General features: G+C 41.5%; 1 long non-coding RNA gene across 2 annotated transcripts in view; it reads right to left on the reverse strand.

Annotated features, from left to right (window-relative positions):
- Window positions 1-22,711, reverse strand: part of LOC145548932 (uncharacterized) — a 92,190-nt gene that overhangs the window by 42,755 nt on the left and 26,724 nt on the right. The window lies entirely within an intron of this gene.

Raw genomic sequence — 22,711 nt, forward strand, 5'->3', positions numbered from 1 at the left:
AGGTGGGGGAAGCAGCTTCATCCAGATTTCAGCAGACGCCTCTGACTGAAGACGTTGCGTTGTCTGTAACGTTTCTCCTTCAGTCACCTCCACCGGTTTCAGATAATCTTTTGTAAAAAAAAAAAAAAAAAAAAAAAAGAAATTGAAAACCATGTATTATTTTTCCTCCACTTCACAATTTACGTTACAGTTTCTGGCTGCGAGAAACTGCAGGTCTGGACTGAGATCGGCCAAAGTCCGCAGAGAAAAACACTTTCAAACTCCAAACGGAAACGTAGAGACAGCGGATTCATCCACACGATCCCGTCCCACAGGAACGGAGACGCCGCCGTCAACGCTTTTTGATACTGCACTACGATATACTTATGTTTGTCCCTTTTAGTTCTTTTCACTCTAAGGTGGAAAACAAAAAACAACAACAGCCAAACCCTCCCCACCCTTCACTCCACAGACACTCGTCTTCCCGTCAGTCGTCGCCTGTCAGGGTGAGTCACTTCCTCCTTCCTCTCTCTCTCTGCTAAAACTTTCTCCAAGTCGGTGTCAACAAGATGATTCGCATTGGTGCTTTTATCCTCTGCGCTTAACTCGCCCGATCTGTTAGAAACACACCGCACACACAGAGCGAGAGTCCCTTCAGGCGTAAAGGGTAGCAGTGAGCAAAAGGAGCTGTTGAAACTGATTAGGGGCTCGGTGCAAACGATGAGACCCATTTAATTAAACGGGATCGGGGTTCGACCGTCCCCAAGGGAGTCGATTCGGGGGAGAGAGAGAGAGAGAGAGAGAGACGGAGAGCTGTTGAATCTGAGTGGATGGCTGCATGTGTTAGTTCATTTGTCGAGGTGTTAAATCTAGATGTTTGTCAATCTGTGCCGAGGACACGTACAGCCGCGTCCTTCCCGCGAGAGGCAGGGGATGAGTTCGTATGTTGGCGATGCATCCTGATAGGTGCGATAAATGCTCCAACACGTCTGAGTGGAAGCGAAGGGCGATAATGTGTCATTTCTTGGCTACGCCCCTCAGGGACAGGCGCTGTGATGTACATGGTGAATGTTAAAGGGACGGACGGCGGCGGAGACAGAGACGCAGAGACGCGCTGCGAGGAACAAACTATTCGCCGTAAACATCTGTGGGGAAACGTGCGATGTTCACGGTGAAGTGTTAAAGGTTTAAGCAAAGTGGTCGTCGATGGATCAAATAAAAAAATTATCCTTTTTTTACTTTGTCATCTTTTGAAAGGTGCCTGCCTTGTTGCTAAAATTTGATACTTGGAAGAAATTGTTTTCTTTGTGACGCACTCCCAGTAAAGCACAGATCGAAACAGTTGTTCTCAAAGTTTTCTGCTAGTTTATCCAATAAGCTGAGCACATTTTATTTTTTCTAAATTACCCGTAGATCAGATTTGGGAGGGCCAACAACACGTCTAAATGTCAAATAAACTATAGATCAGGAAAGTCTAGGAGCATGGCGGCAAAGTATAATGAAACAAGGGATTGTTTCACATTGTACCAGTGGTGCGTTCAATAAAATGTATGATTTTAGGTTATTGCTTTTGCTTACGGCTGTGATTGAGCCCCCATCCTTAGCCTGAGTCACATCCATCTGCTCTGAATGCAGCAGCTCATTTGTATCTGCGGCACAGAGTTGAGCACGGTGACGGAGCCGATGCAAATAAACCAGGTCTTCCAAAAAAAAAAAAAACACTAAAAAGTTGCATAAAAGCCACTTGACATCAGTCTGAAAGCAGATAACAGGCAGGAGAGAAAGAGAGAGCGGCGTAATTGACTAATGGAGTCTGGTAAATAGACCAGGGGTTTTCATGCACATTTTCCAAATGGATCAGAGTTTATTATCCTGCCCTGGGAGCCACTCTGTTTAAAAATCTATCACCGCTTTTGTCCTGTGGAGACCCACCACCAACAGGCCCACAACCTATTTCTGGTTCCATCCCGAGTGGGAGAAACGGGTCAGCTCCCAGTGAAGCCAGAGAGGTGGGTCGCACTTTGTCTTTTCCAGGAGCTTTTTGTTTCCGGAGTCAGAAGAAATATTATTATGGACTAATTACCAGCCTAATCTCATCTCCACCATGAAGCGCTAAACTCAGGAACGTAACCAAAACGCCAACAGCTGAGCCAATTTCTTTTTAGCGTTTTTACTGCCTTTGATAACGTTTTGCGAACTGAGCTTCCCCTAAATTATTTTTTCAGAATAAATACTAAAGCGCTAATTTACTAGGCTATTTTGTAAACTTTCAGTTGAATAAAAAAATCTGACATCTGTGTTGAAGTTTTGGTCATTGACGATTTATGCTCTTATTTTGAAGTGGCTGAAGACTTTCCTCTCCCATCTTCTCTGCTCCGACTCCCATAATAACCAAGCAAACTAAAACATGGACAGGACAAGATGTAAACATAACTAAATTATCTAAGAGCATATAAATTTAAAAACTGGTGCTCAAACGTTGTAGTCTTTTAAGACTACGGCGTTTGTATTTAGCATTGGTGTCAACTAAATACTGTGTTGGTGTAGCGCTCCAGTATCAGGTGAACCAATAATTTTGATTAGCGCTGTAGGGTTAGCAGAGTTAGTTTTTTAGCTCGCCACAAACTGACTGCATCATTTTGAATACTTTATCCAAGCTACTTTTAAAAATAACTAACTCTCAAGTATCTGTTGAGTGTGCACGCGCAGTGCCGGGTATAAATAGTCTTGATGCAGGCTGAGGAGCAGCAGAAGGCCCAGAATCAGAGAAGACAGCAACTTAGCACAGAGCGGCGCCGACAGACTGACAGGGGGGAGCTGAACCACACAGCTGGAGGGGTTTGAGCCACTCCTGGAGACTCCACACTGAAGGAGGAGAGACTTCTCCAGCAGCAAACTCTGATGGAGGAGGAAATGAGTAACCAGTGGAGCCTGTCAGAGCATATGGTGGAGAATCCATTAGCTAATAGTGGAGGAGCCTCCCAGCTAAAAGTAACAGTCTCATTTCTACGCTGCACGCACTCCTGCCCCGCCGACGGACTCTGGCTGGGCTTTTTTGTCTGATCCTGGGGGTGTGCGACAAACACACACACACACACACACTCGCGCAGAAAGGAGCGCCGGCCTGCGCAATTGCGCAAAAGTTACCGCGCTCCTAATGCAAACAATAGGCGTCAGCGAGACGACAGATGAAAGCGTGGACTGAGTCATCGTCCCTCACATCCATCCCTCCCTCTGCACACATGACTGCCGCTTCACAACATGCCATCTGCTTTTCACAGCACGCAGGGAAGGCGAAGCAGCGGAGATGAAAAGTACTGTATCACAGCTGCATAAATAATTCAGACAGTGGGTGCTCTGCGTGTGCTAATGCACAGCTATTTATCTGTCTGTTATGACCCGGGTTTTTATGATCAGACCGTAGCCAGGGCTGCAGGGCGTGCCGACCCGCCGGCTGACAAACTTTTAGGAAAAAAAAAAGTCTCAGCAATGAAACGGCTACTGAGGTTTGGATTGATAATGTTGCTGGAGCAGATATTTATACCTCTGTTACATTTATCGACAAAAGAAATGCAGGTATCGGCAAGGGAATGATGAAATACCACTAACATGTCAGTAGGTGGCACAATAACAAATCGAGATGAACAAAAAGGAGATTTTGAACTTTCACTGGGAGAAGAAGCTACAGCCGATGTTCAGTTTAAAAATTAGCTTACAAAAATATCCTTATACCACAGATCTTACACTGCCGTTACCATTTTCTTAATGCTGTGCAACGGCGTATCATGAGGAACGCCGCTGACTTGTCAAATGTCCAGCAAACAGTCAGCGAAATCTTCCACCAGGAGGATAAGGCAGAAGATATGTAAATGTTAAAAAAAAGTAGTTGGCTGTTCAGAGTGCAAGCCTTTTAATGGAATGTTTAGTGGAAGAATAAACTTCCTTCCTCTTAAGGATGTTGCTGGCAAAAGAAGCAGCTGGAATCAGTATTTCAAGAGACTCTAAACAGACAGAGTACATGAACAAAACCTTCACTTTCCTTGTCCTAAGCTGTTCCTCAACCATCGTACCCAGACCAAGACAAAAAAGAATTGCACCGTCTCTTTCAGATGAAGCTAAATTTTGCATCGGAGTTTTAGAAAATATTCAAATTTTCTGAAAAAAAAAAACAACATAATTTATATTTGCTGCAAGTTAAGAACATCAAACTCCAGTCAGACTTGGATGCATCTGAAGTCTTACACACCTGAACCAAATGGATGGATGGATTACACCATTTGGTTCAGGTTCTGCAGAACCCTGCTAATGCGATCCAGTCACGTTGATGCAGAGATGCATCTAAAAGTACCAGTCCTGCAAGCAATTGTCATCAAAGTTCACAGAATTTTTTTGAAAATATATTAATCTACTTTATAAATTTAGATACTCGTTTCTCTTCTCGAATTAAATCCATTTTCAGCTCGATTCGGATTAATTTTGATACCAAGAAGGAGCTGGTGCCAAGAAGCGGCTTCCTAACAGAAAACCCTAAAAACAGAATTTAGTACACACTAAAATATGTTTCTCTTTAGTGCAGCTACTTTGGGTCCAGAGGTTTACCTGCGTCTGTTTGCAGACAGACCGGACACAAAACGAAACAACAGCACAGCTTGAGTTCACATTTCAGGCGGCGAGCTGCCAGCAGCGCCCTGCTATTCCCATGGAAGTTTATCCTAAAGCACGCAGCCATTAAGGCCGCCCTGCAGAGAGGAGGCTGACGGCAGCATGCATGACTAATGACACTGTACTTTGAAGCTAATGGGCTGAATAACAGAGGCAACGTTTCGAGGTAAAAAAAAAAAAGTCGAGGAACGGACCGGCGACAACAGAAACCCGCTCTGCGCTCACAGCCGCGGGAAACGAGGAAAACTGTTTTGTGATCAGGTGAAATACGGCGACGGGCTTTCAAGCTTGCGTTTTTCAAGTTTCAGCCGCGCTTTGATAAATTTTTGATCACAGCTGGATCCCCCTGCGAGGCATTAGGGACACATTTAGCTGTTACGAGGGCCTTCATCTGCTGTCACCTCTTTGCTGGAGCAGCGCCAACACTTTCTACAACTTTGTGTTTGTGCTGACAGGCTTGTTGAAATCCTGCAGTATTAAAAGCAACCGGGCAGAACAGTGCTGAAGTTGGTGACCTGTCGGTCGGAGCGCTTTGTGTGACATGTTTCTGATTAAACATAAAATAAGAGCTCGAGATTGAACGATTGAAATCTTTATTATGGTCTAAATGAGGCTGTAATTATTCAATCCATCAGTGTGAGCTCGCTTCCTAAACATTAAATGTAATCTGAAGAAACCCTCGGTTTACTGCTTTTTTGCATTGCTCTGGTGTGGAGGGCTGCAAATAGCATCTCCACTCATTTTCGATTGAGCTGTTGATACACTGTTCTTCCATGCAAGAGTTTTATTGCTATGACAGTTCAGGGTAGATACACAAGGATAAACTACATGAAGTAGAGAAATACTCAACTACATTTTAAATTTGTGTAAGTGTAAAATATATCTGCCAACTCAGTAAATCGTTTCTAATGAAGTTAGTGTTCATGTTATAACAAAGGTTTTAAATATCTGAAATTGATTTATTTGATCTGCCACTGAAGACGGGAAACTCTTCGTTTGATCACCAAGGATAACGCTGTAACGTATCAGCTGCAAGTGTCAGAACACATTAGATCTAGATCAGGTAGAAGTACGTCTTCTTGGAGAATACGGCAGAAAGAGCACAATAAAAGAAAACTCTTTTCGGCTAGGCAGACCAAGGACTAAAGGGGACTGAAATTGTCCTGTTTAGACAGCTGCTTCACCGTCAGGGATGTTACAGGCTGAACACCTTCACAGCCTGGAGCTGAGGAGTAAAAACACACATGGGGAATATAAAATCATACAAGAAATAAACAAGAAACAAAGAGGAGGGAGGCAGAAGGGGGTGAAAGCGTGAGAGCTTGTCGGCTTTGAAATAATACGATTAGAATTTGCGAGAGGAGCCGGCGTCACCGAGAGGGGCAGCGTTCACGTAAAGCATGTCATGACACATAAATCCATCACTTTCCATTCCCTGCCTCGGCGCACTTCAAAGACCGCTTCTCCAATCATGCAGCCATTGAGCCAGCCAGCCAACGCTGTGGCAGGAAGAGGATAATAGGCCTGTGAACCGTGCGTCAGCCGGCGTAGTGTATGTGGGCTCAGAGAAGTCATGGTATGTTGCGTAAAGCTCGGCTCCCGGGAGTCTGACAGTACAGGCTGCGAGTTCATACACACTCTGCTTCACCTATACCTGCAATATCAATACAGTTGTGACTCAAACAGATGGATTTATGGGCCAGCCAAGTTTGGCTTCAGCCAATAAGAGGACATTTTCGTTCATGCTTCTTTAACAGGTCGCAGACTTGCTTTGCCCTTTGATTGGCTGAGACCAATTTCTGTGTACAACACGTGCTACAACCACTACCAATTTAGCATTGTGTCATTTAGTTTCAACCCAAAAATATTAATAATTTTCATGCTGCTATGAATTATAAATAGTCTGACGTCGATTCTTAGATACTCTGAAAGTGATGCGACACACTATACCAGTTTGGTGCAACAACCAAAACTCTAAAACATCAAAAACCTCCAAACATTTAAGGCTGTGTTAGATAAGGCTGACATGACGGAGTCATAAACACGAAGGAGTCTTCATGAATGTTTACAACTGTTGTCATGAAGTGTCATTTGGTAAATAATGACACTTTTAGTGAAAGGTTGCACTAGAAGTTCATCAAAAGTGTTTATAACGGTGTCATGTCAGTCATCCCTTCAAATAAAGTCTTAACAAATTTATCAACTGGCAACTTGACTTTAAAATTAAAAACCTCAAAGAAAAATATCTCCAATTTAAACTAAGCCGTCCTTTATAAGCCGAGTGTAAAATGAAAAGTTTGACATCAACACTGAAAGGTGTCCATGTTATAAAACTAGAACAAAATGAACGATGTGCTGTCCAATAAAAAAATAAAACTGCTGTTCACCGTGTCATCTCATACGACCGGCAGTCTGTAAGCCCTCGTCCACAAATGTACAGAAAGAAGTTCAGGTTTTTCAGTGATAGTCAACAATATAGTCAGAGAGAAGAAAAACAGCGCACCTGTCTCCAAAAAAGAAATTTGAGATGGTAATTGTATAAAAAAACCCCCAAAAAACTGAAGTGATCTTTGATGCAAGTACCGATTCCCAAGAAATGTGATCCTCATGTACTCTCCAGGTCTAATTCACATCCAATTGAAGAGAATCCAATTAGATCCTAATTCAATTACTACCAAGCACAATACAGTCATATACCTACATCCAGGTCCAATTACTTACCAACTAAAAAAACCTATCCAAGGTAAGTTCAAATCAATAGTCTGCTGAACAAGTTCTGACCCTTGAGTAAATTTTGCCGATCGCCTCGACACGCGTTGGTTTTGTCAAAACGCTGCTCCATTTGTTTGCGCGTGCAGCCGTAGACGAGTGCAATGAGACACGGGGAGGATTTCGTGCGAGGAGCAAAATAAAATCCTCTGTGGCGCACGTTTCAATCAAGAGTTCAGGACTCCTGGGCCACTGTGTCACTTTTTCCTCCCTCGCCACAAGCGGCTTCACGCGGCGCGCAGGGCACAGACACACGCCACAGGAACACGCAGACGCTGCCTGGCTGTCATGCTAGGGAGTGCAGCTGATGGGGCTTGTGGGAGGCAAATCCACCTCCGTTCTGTTCCAGTTCAAAGAGTAGTCAGATAGCTCCATAACCAGGCCAAAGCGCGCTAAAGTAGGCCAGGCCCGGGACAGAAATCTCCTGCATTAAACAGGCTTTCGGTGTTGACTGAGGCTGGATTGTGAATGTGTAGAAAAGCTGGGAATAGAAATGGTTTGCACAATAAATCCAAAATTAATTAAACTGTTCAATGGTAACAGTCTTGATAAAGACATTTTAATGGTAGATATGGCTGAGACAATACAGATGTTTTAGCTTTTCTGTGCAGTGGCACCAAGTATCTTAACTATACAGGACAAATCTAAAAAAAATACACCATTTCAAGTAATAAAGCAGCGCTACCATGATTTTTGCTGAATCATCTTGCAACAGGTCTAACATAAAACATGTTATAAAAGGAGCTGTGGTAAGCACACTGTGTCATCCCATAGGACTGCCTATGGGGCAATAAAAAACTCTGAATTATTGTTACTATTTTAAATTTATTTTTGCCAGTTTAGTTCTCCGTTAGGTACTTTATGATTTAACTGTTGGTGTGATTCTGAATATTAGTTGAGATGATTGTGAATAATTGAAAACTCGACTCTGCTGTGTGCAAGTTTGACATTCAGCTAATTTTGGATCAACTCTAAACTATTAGCTTGATCCTGGAGATTTTTTTATAAAATTCAGAGTAGCTGTTGAGTAAGATAGCTGTTAATTTGATTTTGAATTTTTAGCTCACTTGACTACAAGTACCTGGTAACTTGACTACAAGTGGGTCCCAGTTTGACTATTAGACTCTTTTCTGACAGCTTGAGTCCAGGAAGCAGATTGACTACATTTGTTTCTTTCTGGTTTGGTGTCACTTTGGGCTAGCTTTATTTCTGTAAAGTGTTTAGTTTGATCTCAAATCTGTATGTTAGCTTGGCTATGTGTAGTTGTACTGAGTATCGGTTAGCATAACTATGAGTGGCTGTAAGTTTGCTTCCAAGGAACAGCTAGCTTGACCCCGAGTAGCTTAGCCTGGCTATGCTAGCTTGTTTAATAGATTTTAGCTCGAGTAGTAGTTATATTCCACAAGAAAAGATATTCAACTTACTATTTTATAAAAACTGAAAGAAATGTTATAGTTTATTTCCCAGGTTTGACTGAATTTGTTGGAGTTGTTGACTCTTAAGTGCAGCTGAGTGCTTCTGTCTTTGGTACTTAACTACTACTGAACAAGATCAAATCGCACAGGGTAAAAAATACTGAAGCCCCAATATTTTAATCTGTTTTCAAGGCAAATGTCCTGCTTTGCTGAATTCAGAAAGTTTTGGCGCGCGCTTGTGGGTGGCAGTGTTAGATTTCAGCTGGAGTCTACGGGGAGCAACGCAGGGGTTCGGTGTTTAGAGGCTGTAATAAAATAAGCATCTTATGAAGCCACACGCTGTGCAGCCTTTCCTCTCCTGGTCCAGCAAAAAACTGCCTGAACACTAATGACTCTGGCATGCAAAAATACACACAGATAGGAAGTGCTCCCAGTGAGTCAGCTGCAATCGTTACTCATGCACAGCAGAATTAATCCTATCAAACATTGGTCCTGTGACAAACTGGACTGATCCTGGGTTTATTCACTAGGTGAGCTATGAAATAAAGAGGGGAACAAAAAAACCACCCACACTCCCATCCAAAACCACGGAGTACATCTCCTGTTTACTACTCAAACGACTGAAACTTTGACTTTAAATGTTCTGTAAATCCTCAGGATTGTCAGCATTATATTAAAGAAAAGGCACGTAAATCCGTGAGGAAGTCTGAAACTTTGACCTGAAAGAGAAAGCGGGGCATTTCTAATTGAATCCATGGGTTTGATTAGATGATACTGCATCTCTATCAGTGTAGAGGAACTCAATCTCATCTGCTGATTGCCTGAGCTCTTCACATAAAAGAAGCTGGGATGTTTCATTAAGGCTGTGATAATTCAACAAGATACACTTTAGAAATCGGAGCATATTCAGAAAACTGTGTACAGGGTAAAAATAGCATCCAGACCGAGTTCTTTACAACACAGACGAGGGCTTGTTGCAGAGCAGCAGCACAGACGAAGGAGTGAAAAAGGAAAAAAAATCAGGATCCCATTTTCTGTCCACTTCAGTGAATGATAAGGCATTGTTGGCGTTTTAACACCAGCGAGCCGACCGTCGTTAAACAGATTGATGATCTCGCAGCGTTGCTGCATCGGAATAAATGAGAACATGCAGGGTGTTTTCGCGCAGGATTACAAAGACTCCTTTCTGCAAGTTTAGCACCTAAATTTCTCGCAAATCACAAATTACCAATACTAATATTCCCCACTGAAAGACGCGGCCACGGTGGTAATTTATTAACTGTGCAGCCGGTCTTCGTGCAAGTGATTCACGCATTCTTACGAATTCTTTTTCCATAATTATGCATAACTGAAAAATGTTAAAAACGGATTTAACATGAAACACTATGAAAAGGCTATGAAAGGCTGTATTCAGCCTTCCATAGTAGAGAGAGGCTAAATACAGAATATGCACATCAATAAATAAATAAAATAAACTACTACTACAGAATCCCCTCCAGTGTATTCCTTCCACTTCACATCTGTGCATCAATTTTCCAGTATAAATACACTGAAAACACTTAAAATATTTTATGAAGGTTCATTTAGGAACCTGAGCAACTCAGTTAGTTCCTATGACTTTCTCCATGTATAAACTTCAGTTTTCTTACTGATCTGATTCTTTAGTAGACATACATCTAAATCAGTGGTTTAAAGTTAAAAGTTGTTGCCTTCACAACATTTTTAAAGAAAAAGCTTCTCAATTGACAAACCTTCATAAAAAGAGTTTATGTATTTTTTTTCCTTAAAGCTAAGCACAGCTAAGAAATGGCTAAGATGTAGCCGTGCAGACCCAGGCTATCTGTCATTATGCAAATTAACCCTGGCTTCATTTCCATCTCTCGCCTGCAGCTCCATTTTTCTTTCCTCCATAATGGGAAGTTGTAATGCTGCAGTAATTCAGTCTTACATGTTCAATCAGGAGGCAAACGGTGAAAAAGAAGGTTATCAAACCTGTAATCTCTCGCTAATGGTGGTTAAAACTTGTTTCCAATCACAACCTCTGACAAATCCCTCGCAGGAAAAACGACTGCTTTGGCTTCTTTTGTTTTAGTATGTATGAACCACAGAACAACTCGATCCGTATTCGTTTTATTTTAGAAACACCAGGAACATAAGTTACCAAAAAAAAATAAAAATAAAAAGCTATTTTCACATTCAATTACCGTCGACGGGGGGAAATAAGTTTTCCGCAGCCCATCAGAACCGAGACGCCGCCGATTCCAACAATCTACGTTTGTTTTCCAAATTAGATGGAAAACAACATGTTAGAGTGATGAAGAAAAGTGTGACATTTGCAGCTTCCTGACAAACTAACAGCTTTGACAAGCTGCAACCGACTCAAACAAACAGGATTAATCTGTGACAGGTGCGCAGCAGGGGTGACTGATGTGCTGTCTGTTGCTCTGCGTTTAATGGGTGTTAGTTGGTGACACCTGGAGGTAAATAAACCTCTGATGACAGTCGGTTCGGGTAACATTTAAGCAGCGTTTGCGAGCTTCAGAAACGACTCGGGGGGGCGGGGGGGGAAACCTTGATGTCAAGTTTGGCCGACATGCATTCCTTTCGATCGTGAACGTGACTGAGGGTTGAAATGTACATCAGTTTAACAAAAACGAGACCTCAGCAGCAGGTCTTGATACCCAATTTTGATTCTTTTTTGGTGAAATCCACTTTTTTTTGTGTGTTTTTGGACGGTGTAACCGCAATCACACTTCTGTGTGTTCGGTTTACGACCCCAAAGCAACCTGCATGCCCATAATGATATACGTGTCGTTATAAAATGAATTGTGTGATATGGACACGTTTATAGGTACAGTTGGTGTTCGCTGAGGTTAGAGACAAGAACCGCCTGCGAGAATAATCTGAGTACTGAAATGCGATTTGGTAATTTTGGAAAATAAATGTGCTGCAGATGAAAGTAGGAATTTATTCAGTAAATCAGACTCGAGTCAAAACATTAGCTTACAGCGTAAACAGCCGTTTTAATGTGTGGTTTTCATGTTGAGCAACGTGTCCCTGAACTGGACCCGCCTGCCGGTCCCTTCCCTTTGCAGCGTGCCGATCGGCGCCCTCTCTCTCATCACACGTTCATCCTCAAATAAAGGAGGATTGCAGAGATTTGAGCAGAGGATATCGCGGGTGTGAGTAATCGAGGAGCCTTGCTGATCCGAAAGATGCGAGTCGAGGCGGGTTCAAGATGAGTCGTTATACAACCTGGAGGATCTTTAGCGTCAAATATACGTCTGTAGTTAAATTGAATCTCGTGAGGTGAAAATTTGTCTGCCGATATGCGCCAAACAAATCGTCCTCTTTTTAAAGGATATCTGATTTATTGGGAAAGAGTCGATCTCCTTTCACTGCCATTGGAAAAAAAATAAACTGTCAGGTAAATAAAAATAAGTTAATTACAGATTTCTTTGTGCACAACACTAAAGAATACTTCTGTCTCCATTTCCTCTGTCTGTCAGCACCTCGCGCTTTTATTTCGGCTTCTGACGAGACGATCCGTGGTGGTTTACCGAGCAAAGGTAATGCAATCAAAGACTGCTCTTATATGCAGCTGGTCTCTGATTTCCTTTTCCTCTGGAAAATAAATACATAAATAAATAAATAAATAAATAAATAAATAAATAAAACTACCATGGAAGATTGAAGAACAAAGGCAGAGACATGGTGGAAATGGGGGCAGAAAGAAAAGGGAAACCAAATTATGAAGGAATGGCAGGGAGAAGTAGATATTAGAGCCAGATGTTCACTACAAAGATAAGCAGATCCAGGGTTCAGTGTGTTTGAGCAATCTTCAAATGACTTTGTTGGGAATCAGAGAAGAGGATGAACTCTGCTTGTTTTTGGTTTTTATTTTACGCGCTAATGTTTTTTTTAATGCCGTTGTCTGCTGCGAGAAGATGCATGGATGGGAATTTTTTGCTGGACATTTGTATTCCAAAGCTCAACCAGTTTTGCAAATACACAAGTTCTGACCATTCGCCATTGCAGAAACAGTTTACCCGTACAGTCTTCAGGCGTTTGTTCGCTTCCCCACATCATTTGTCACGCAGCAGAACATTTCGATCACATCTGAGCAGAGCACCCTCCTACACGTTTGTGTCCCGTTGCATCACTTGTGGAAAACCGCAAACCAAACTCGTCAAGGTTTTTTTTCGACGGCAGCATTTTCTTTCCACTCGTCGATGAAATCCGGTTCAGTCGAACACGCGGCCGGTTTTCTTCCATTCGCTGTTCTCGCCTTTTTGAAATCAACTGCAAGCTGATTAGAAACTAAAGGACCTGGTGTCATTGGATCACTTTTAAAGCTTATCCAGAGGATGACACCACCACCACCATGCACCATTATGCATCCAAAACATGTGTTTAAATCTCATCTGATCAGGGCAGGCCAAAGCCAGTCCTCGTGAACTGGTGCTGCTCATATTTGTCCACTTCAACATGGCTGAGTTATTAACTACTCATTTTGATACATTTCTGAAACCAGGAGAACGTCGAAGCCTTGTGAACTGGATTTGTCCACACTTGGATTTTCGGCGGAGAGTCGTGTCTTGGTAGCTTTCCATTTGTACACGATGGCTTGAACGGACATCTTTAAGGTCATGTTCACTCAGTAGAGAAATGCAACCCAAATTTGTTTTTGTTTTTTTTGCCCACATGCGACCCATATCTGAAGTTTTTATGGCGGTCTGAATGGCCCAATTCAGGTATTTCTACCCCACAAAAAACATCTGATTTGTGCCACTTCTACACCAAGCTGGATATGTGTTGGATTGTTTTCAAAGCATTTGCAGTCTGAATCGTCATGTTGTATTTTATTCTGCTTTACATGGTTGCTATAAGACACGAATCATAAATCTACACCAGAACAGTTTAGGTTCTGGGGTCAAACTGTTCACACAAAAGCCTCACCGCAGTCGGATTTATTTAGTAGCACCAACGACCACAAACAAAAATAAATAAATTGCATTTCAGGTTGAGATGAGGAATGTTGCTCAATAAGTTAGTTCTCCACAACTTTCCCCCTCACCTTCACCTGCTGTGTTGCTTACTAGTCTTTGTTGCTGCTTGTTTACACGTGATCTCTTAAAAGAAAAAAGTACCGGAGGCCTTCAGAGAACAGAAACATTCATAAACTACACACAACAGGCTTTTATTAACTAAACTGGTTACACTTGATTTTATCGAGGGATACCAGCGCAAAGGGGGCTGAGTGGAGATGTTTGTGAAATTACATTTAATTTTCCTTTTACGTCACAATTATTCCCTTTTCTGGAAGTCGGTAAACCTAACCATGTGAAAAAATAGCAAGAAGGCACTAAAGATCCTGCCTCATTCCCTGAAGACGAGAACACAAGACACACACCTTGAACATGCAGGAAACACGAAGGACGAGGGCATTTCAGGTGCACATCCCAACAAAACGGCGCAGAAGGTGCTGGGAGAAGTGACTGACACACACAGAAGGTGGAGGGGGATGGGGGTGGCGGGGGGACGCAGCCTCCCCTCCACCTCTCGCTTGGCGTGCTTGGAAACCATGGCAGCAGTGTCTCGCAGTGCCGCAGCCGTCTCCATGCCAACGCTGGTGGCAGTTTTCAGTGGAGATCAGACTCACCGGGTGACACCTGAAGAACACACACATACGTGGGCGCGCGCACACACACGCACACACACACGCAAACACTCGCATACGCATGCAGGGAGGTGGTGAGAGGAGAAAAAAAAAAGAACGGGAACAAAGAGAAGGTGAGCTTTACAGAGGTGAAGGGTTGGAACACATGCAGAGGTGTACACAAGCAGAAAACACGCAGTCCCACACACACGCACACACACACACACACGCACAGAGAGCAATGCTTTCAGCAGGTGTGTAGAAAGGCAACCTCTCTTATCCCTCTCCTCCTGTTCTGAGTCAGAGTGCTCCACTCTGTCTCTCTAATTAGAGAGCAAGACTCTCTGCATCTACACGGGGGCCACTGCACACAACCGGCATCCGCAGCTCATCTTCATGCTTCCCTCTGAACAAATATCAGCTGCACAAAACTGACAGGAGCCCTACATCAGTCTCCCGCAAAGATAAAAAAAAAAAATCACAAAACCCAAGAAGCTCATCTACTGGCCACATGTTAATAAGCAAACTAGTCTGAGCTCTCAAGGACTGTGGAGGCCACACACCGAGGGAGAGAGAAGCATCAGCTTAATGCATTCAGGTTCCTTATTCACGCCGATTCCCCCGCTGGGCGCGCCGACTCATTTACCTAAACAACGCATTTCGGGCAGGGTGAAAAGGACACACAGAGGTGTGTGTGTGTGTTTAAGAGGTTGACTGATAGCCTGCTATTGCCCTTTATGAAAAGGGGGGGAGGGGGGGAAAGGGAGGTTATCTGCAAAAAGCAGCATGTGTGCGTTAGGGTACAGAGGAGGAGAGCAGCTAGTGGCTCAGGAGAGTATATGTAGGCTAGCTCTGCCGGAGTCTGCATCTGATAGAGCAGAGAGGAGGCATGAAAAGACAGTCAAGGAAAGGCAAACAGAGGAGGAGAGAGCGAATGAGAGGAGGGAGAGGGAAAAAAAGAAAAAAGAGGAAAGGCCCTTGAGTGAAAAGGCGGCTGAGAAATGTGGTACTTGACCTCAAATATCTGCTTAGCATGAATGAGCGAGGCTGAAACGTCTGTTTTTATCCGTCTCTGATTTCCTGTGCATTAACAGGAATGCTGCATGTCTGGTTGGAGGGAAAATGGCAGCTCCTGATTGTATGTCGATAGTGTTACTAATGCTAACCCCAACAGATCAGCAACGCACAGGGGCGGATCTAGAAAAAATATTTATGGGGTGGCAAGAGGGTGCCAGGGACTTTTTCAGGGGTGGCAGCATATGCCAGTGTGTGTATATATATATATATATATATATATATATATATATATATATAACTCATTCTCATGTTTAGCTTACCCAGACCTAACATTGGACTTGATTTACTTGTTGCAAAATATTGTTTTTAACTTTCATTGTTTCAAAATGAGCTTCATAAAGCACTGAGGATTAAATATAATTTCTTACTATAGTATAATTAATTATTTTTATGTCTTTCAGACTCCTGCTAATTGATATGTATTAGTGGATTGGACAGCGCCTATTAGTCGCTATGTGATTCATTGAATTATGTCCAGAAAACCATTTTATCCCAATGCAGGACGAGCAGAAATCTGTCACAAAAATATTTGTAATGCCATCATTTATCAGATATATCTATTAAATAGGAGAAAACTGAAAAACTTTCTGTGATACAAATCTATAAACAGTTTTGTTTCTGTTAGTTCTGTCAAGATGCAAGAAGGGGCAAATTTATCTTATATTGGTCAGTCGTTTTATTTTAAATATGCTGTAGGAGCCGTAGTTTGATGATTAGTTCAGTTTTTTGTCGCTTGTTTAACTTTTAGGAATTGCAGCGGGTGCAGACAGTGCGCCACAATAAAGGTACAATAAAGCTGATAAACAGGTGAAGAACCAAACACCACTTCTATTCTGCCATTTCTCGCTCTGTGTGTATCTGCTTTACGCGGACCCGTTGCCATGGCAACCGACAGACAACTGCTCAACGAGCAGATAGAGCAGAGATTACCGATCAGGGGAATCAACACCAAAAAACAAACATTTCCCACACAAAAAAGTAGCAAAAACACCAAAACACAACATTCAGTCTGTTCCATTATGCTGTCAGGCTTAATGTCTATATTGTCATTATTAATAAGTTTTCGCCCGACTACCGCCGTGGTTGATTAGCTGATTTAAACAGCTGCTCTACTGATGACTTGGTGGGCGGGTTGAGCTGTTTTAGTGCTAACGGAACCAAAACACACCGAACTGCGCAGCTCATGTTGAGGTTATCAAAGTCAATAGAAGGCTAGTAACAGTTAGGCTAGCATAACTGACCCACTGCTCACTTTTTCAATGTTTTCTTTAAGTTAAAACTTTTTCCTCACCTGTTAAATCTGAAGCCCTCGTTATCTAATTTATAGGGTTGAATTAACCACTAATTATTGCGTCCATTTTTCAGATTCTTTGTTTCACTGTGGTATTTTCCTGACCACCCATAATGTTGACTCAATGGACAGCAATGGCGCAGGTGTGGCGCATGATAAATCACATAATGTCCAGTCCAGTAATTTATATCCATCCCATCAATGCTGCTGCCTCGACCTCTGTCCTCCTCTCTCACTTCCCGCTACTCAGCAGTAGGTGTCAGGTTACATTGTGTTGCATTCAATGTTGTTGGAAAAAAGAGATTCATGGGCTTAATGTCCGATTTCCCATAACTATTTATTGAATTCATTGTTGCCAGCTGGGGTAGCAACAGGGGTGGCAAGGCTCTCATTTGGGTTGGCAACTGCCACCCCATGCCACCCCAGTAGATCCGCCCCTGGCAATACACAATCCAAGGTTAGAAAGGTCATTTTGCCTCAGGTTTTTTTATTTAATTTAATTTAAACAGATTCATTGAAAGTTGTTTTGATAAAGGCTCCCCTGTTTTCTCTTATTTGTGCTTAATGGAGAAGATTGGAGCTACAAAATATTTGTCACCGAGATAATGGGAACAAAAAGCGCCCACATGTCTGTTCAAACTGTAATAACGCGCAAAAACAATTTCTAATCGTTTTCAAAACCTTGCCTGTGACAGTAGCTACTTTTTAAATAATCTTTAATGATTAGCTGAAATGCCATTTCTGTTTATTTAAAAAAAATGTAATATGTCATTAACCACTAAAATATGCACATCAATATTTGCCTTTTTTTTTTCCATGGCAAAAAATTCAAAGAAAAAAAAAAAAATCCTACACAATATTAAACCGCTAGCTGTGAGACAGTGCTAATGCTAACATGTAAAGAAACATAGGGGGAACATTCAGTTTTGGCAGATTTATTTATATTTCTTTCCAAATCCAACTACAATTTTATTTTGTTATTTATTTGACAGGGTGCAGATAGAAGAGACAACTTAACGCTCGGTATTTATAGCCATAGCTAATTCACACCACCGTCCAGGTGGTTTGAGTGAAAAGTTAAGATCAACAGTAAATACAAAGAAATGATTAAAAACAGATATAAAACAATGTATCTTAGTCTACTAAATCAAAACAATTGCAATATTTAAAAATGAATACAATTCTGGTTCATCTTTATTTCATTAGGTTACATTTCCTAGTTATCAACTAACAATTGTTGGCATAAACATTTCCAAAATAAATTATTAGCCACTGCTCAGTTTTCCCCTTGCAGCGTCCGTCTTCGCTTACAGCAACTGTTAGTCAAGATGCTACTGCCCAGCTAGCTTCATTTTTGTGAAAGACATATTGTGATTTTTATACCATACCTCCTAACATTACAAAATAAAGTGACTAGTTTGGTTAAAGGTGCGCATAGGACCGAACTACAATGACGCACAGTTATTGGTTCCACGAGTGAAGAAGTATCAAAACAACGTTCTTTGGAGGAACTTCAGGTGAGTAGCAGACAAGAGTTGCAAACAAACAGGTTTTGCAGTGGAACTAAGCCTTTTAGTTGACTCTGAAAAATTCCTTGCTGCTTTAGGAGTCGCCAACCGCTGAGGAAGAGGTTCAGAATTAAAGGGTAAAGGTCAAGTAAAAGGTTCAGCACATTAACCATTGCTTGAAGGCACAATTAGCCATGGACTGGAGGTAAAGCTGTCTGAATTTTGAAATCAGTCAAATCAAATTTGAAGTCGACGCATCCAGGCAAATTTCTTTTTTGAGGTCATTTAAACATTAATTTTTCAGCAACTCCTCAATCACGGAATAAGAGATCTAAAAGGCAATTCACATTCGACGAGCTTCTCAAAATTGTTTCCTACATCCACAAATGTCAAGTGATTTTTATTGGGATTTTATCTAACCAAGTGTATAATTTTGAAATGGAATGAAAATAATGCATATGACTGAAAGGGGGGAAAAAACGGTGTGCATTTGTATTTAGCTCACTTCAGTCATATAACTTCTAGAAACAAAAGTTTTGGTATTTTTTTATTTCCATAATAACTTGAGCTCAGACTGGATGGAGTTTATCTGTTAGCATCGATAGCACAGGTGGTTGGAGCAGAAGAAGACTTGATGGGGTTTTTTTAAATCAGGGTAAAATTTCCAACAATCTTCTTGGATTTGAAAATGTAAAGTGCAAAAAAAAAGTAATCATGTTTTAATAACCAAGCGTTAATAATAAGTAGAACCACGTGTATCCAGAGACTTTTCAGAAAAGTTGACTTTGCTGAAGTCAGATCAGCTTTCACTTATTTTATTATATTGGCTAAATATAGCGTGTGTTTTGCAAAAAAAAGTGACCCGACACCTGTTGTTACAAACTGAGAATAAACTGGTTCAGTCGAGCCCAAAAAATAACTTGAAAACTAGGTTTCTTCTAATACCACAAATGTGCAAAATGCCTTTCTAAAAAATGACTTGTTTAGAATAATGTACGGTTTATTGCTGAGTAAGTTAAAATAAGTTCAAAAGTTTTGATCCCACAACATTTCTACGTCCGCCAGCAGGCCGAACAAGTTCCAGCGACGTATGACGCAGCAGCAAAGACATAATTGGTGCCAAACCAACAACACTGACTAGAGGTTTGTAGATCAATACGTTTGTGGTTTGTCAGATGATGTTAGTTTGATCCGTCCTGCTTTTAACGGCGTCACACACGCCGTCAGACCACAGGAAGGAAAAAAAAAAAAAAAGAAGACGCGCATCGATCCGGATACTTCAACACGCCAGGCCGAGGTTTTGTGCCCGCTGGCACACAGCGCTGTCATTATGGCTGAATTTAGCTTACAGACCAAACAATAGGAAGATGGAGATTACCCACACATGCTCACGCGCACACACACACACGCACGGATAGAAAAAAGAAACAGTCATTACTGCCATGCTGTTTAGCCGTCTGTGTATTTTCCATCAGCAGTGGGCTAAACGCTCTCCGCTGATGGAAACGTCTGCAACGCACCGAAACAAACCCCTTCTCCTTCTCCGCAGCGTTTAAGGAAACTTCACGTTCCAGTTGTTGGTTTTCTTTGCTCTTTAAATAGTAATGACATTTTTTGGGGAGGTTTTCTGGTCTCCTGAGCCTCTGCTGCTTTAAAATGTTGTTCCAAGTGTGAGTTTTGTCTTTTTGTGTGCGGCAGCCGCCTGAGGGTACGCTCGCACAACATGGCGTGCAGATCCACTGCAGGGTTGTTGTCTTTTTCATTTTTTTTTATTTCGTGGAGTGAGGAACAGGTGAGAGACGAGTCTAGCCTGCGCTCAGACATTAAGAGAATCGAGCTCGCACACCAAAAACGAGAGGCTGGAGTGAGGGGGGGGGAGGGGGGGAACTTCCAACAAATATTCCTCTGGCATCGCTGCAGCGCCCAATGTTCACTCAAGTAAAGTACACAATCCTGCGATTGTTTCAAACCCTGCGTTTACCAAAGATGCCTGTCTGGAACAAGTTAAAAATCAGAGAAACATGCAGCAGATAATTGGGAACATATCCACACAGAGCTCTGTTTATACCAGGGAGTGTTTTCGTGCATTATGTCTCCGAGGGCTGTGAGAATATTTGACAGCATCTCGAGCGGATGAGAACTTTTGTTCCGCGCAGTTCATGTGTCCCGCTTCCTCGTGAACGAAGAGTTTGCGTAATTTGCGGAGATTAGGCAGATTAAGTTGACGGCAAGCTCGTGTGCGTCTGCGTGTTTAGGCTTCGATTCCTGTAATAGAGGGCATATTATGTAGGTAAGTGAGTAAGTGCTACGGTGACATGTAAGGTTTGCCTTCAGGGAACAAACAAAACCAGCTGTGTCCTGTAAGGAATGGAGATTTTATTGATGCTTAAACAGAAAACGATGAAGAGGTGCATCATGTTTTCAGACGTTTTGTACCTACAGCCAACTATTAAGTCTTAATTTTCCCTTTCCCTGCTTCTGCTTTCTCACAAAGAGCAGCAGCCATCAGGTGTTTGTAATTACTGCAATGAGGTCTTTTACATCACTATGAAAGAATTTTGGCCAGCTTTTCTTTGCAGAACCGGTTTATTTATATTGAGTATGAGCAGTGTTAGTGCAAAAATTAAGAATATTGCGCACCCAAGAGGCGGCTACTGATTGACAAGTTCAATAAAGGGCCATATTTGTGTATTCAGAAAGCAAATAAAGCTTTCACAGAACACAGACTAGGTTTCAAATATTCTGCTTTTAGAGTTAGAATAATGTAGTCCGTGTTTAAAGAGTTAAGTATTTTTAAACTACTTAACTCTACTTAAGTTTTTTTTTAACTAGTAGAATAGGTTACAGATGCTCAACGTGGCAAAAAACTAGATGGAATCACCCTTTAGCCGAATCAGACGCCAACTTCAGCTCCATGTTAGTGTCACAGTGGACTTCTGTAAACTGTAAAGAGAAAGTTAATGCATCCAATTCGTGTTGCTTACTTATAGTGAATGAAAGATTTTTCCTGATAAATTAAAAAAAATAAAATAAAAATAGTACAAGTCACAGGTGATCAGGCTGGGCAGGTTAGCTGTTAGCCTATCTAAGGCTAACGCTAGCCTATTCATGCTAATCCAGAGTATGACCAGCCTATGCATGTCAGCTGTTAGCCCATTCAAAGTTATCTTGTCAATTGCCAGATAACTGGCAATTGTTATTAAATGGTTAATGACAACCATTTTTATTATTTAAAAAATTCCTAGGGAAAAATATTGACCACTTTCAAGAGGTTTTACTACTAAGGTATAAACATTTGGTAGCTGGATAAAGACCTGCCCATCCTTTGACAACAGTAAACCTCATCCATGCTAGAAAAACTCTACAACATTCAGTATTTTTTCAGTATTTGTTCTCTTTAAAAAAAAAAAAAAGAAAATGAATTAAAAAGGAAACAAAACATACCAAACCTTTGCCTTGTGAGACTGTGATAAATACTAAACTATAATTTCTGATGCAACTGAAGTAACTTTGCTTCTCATTTGTTCCTGGTTTTTGTTCACTTTCAGGAAATCTTTGTTCTTGAAACCTTTTGGCCAATTTATGTTGACCAATCAAAGAAAAGTTGTTCATCTCAGCCGTGATTTATTCGGGGTGGACTTTTATTATAGTTTTAAATCTGACTTTAAAACAATAATAATTTTTTTTTTGAAAAAGCCTGACATTTTAGAATAAAAGCATGAATGTTTTATCAGCATTGCCATTGTTTGAAGTCGTAAAAATGGTGAAAGGAGGTTCTATAAGGAATACCCAAAAGCATACTTTTCATTGAAATTTGTAGTTCTTCTGGTTTAAATACCTTCGCTAAGCGCTGCATTCTGTCAATAATTGACAAATGTGTGGAAATGATATGCATAAATATTATTTACCATGTTGTATTTGATAACCAAACAAAAAGAGAAGATGAAGGACGACTACTGGACTCGTGCCATCTCCTCTGCTCATCACCCCATGAGGGGACGTGATGAAATAACAGTCAAGATTGCCCGGGCTTTAAAGAACTACAGGTTCTTATTTGAACAAATCACGTCAGTGAAAGCAGGACGCCAATGCGAGACAGAAGAGAAGGCATTCTGCCACAATTTAAAGAAAACAGGAGGAAACAGACCAAGCTGATGAAATAAAAAGGAAAATGGCGGAACAGATAAACATCTTGTTTGCCTTCAGTAGACTTGGACACAAACATCTGGAAGCCAATTTATCGAGAATATAAAGAGAAATTACACACAAACAAAGAGTCACATGGGAGCATTTAGAGTAGAAAAATGTTGATTTGATAATAAAATGGTGTGCTACGACAAACATCGGCTTT

The sequence above is a fragment of the Poecilia reticulata genome, chromosome 18 (assembly GCF_904066995.2).
Source record: "Poecilia reticulata chromosome 18, P_reticulata-male-v2, whole genome shotgun sequence".
NCBI lineage: Eukaryota > Metazoa > Chordata > Actinopteri > Cyprinodontiformes > Poeciliidae > Poecilia > Poecilia reticulata.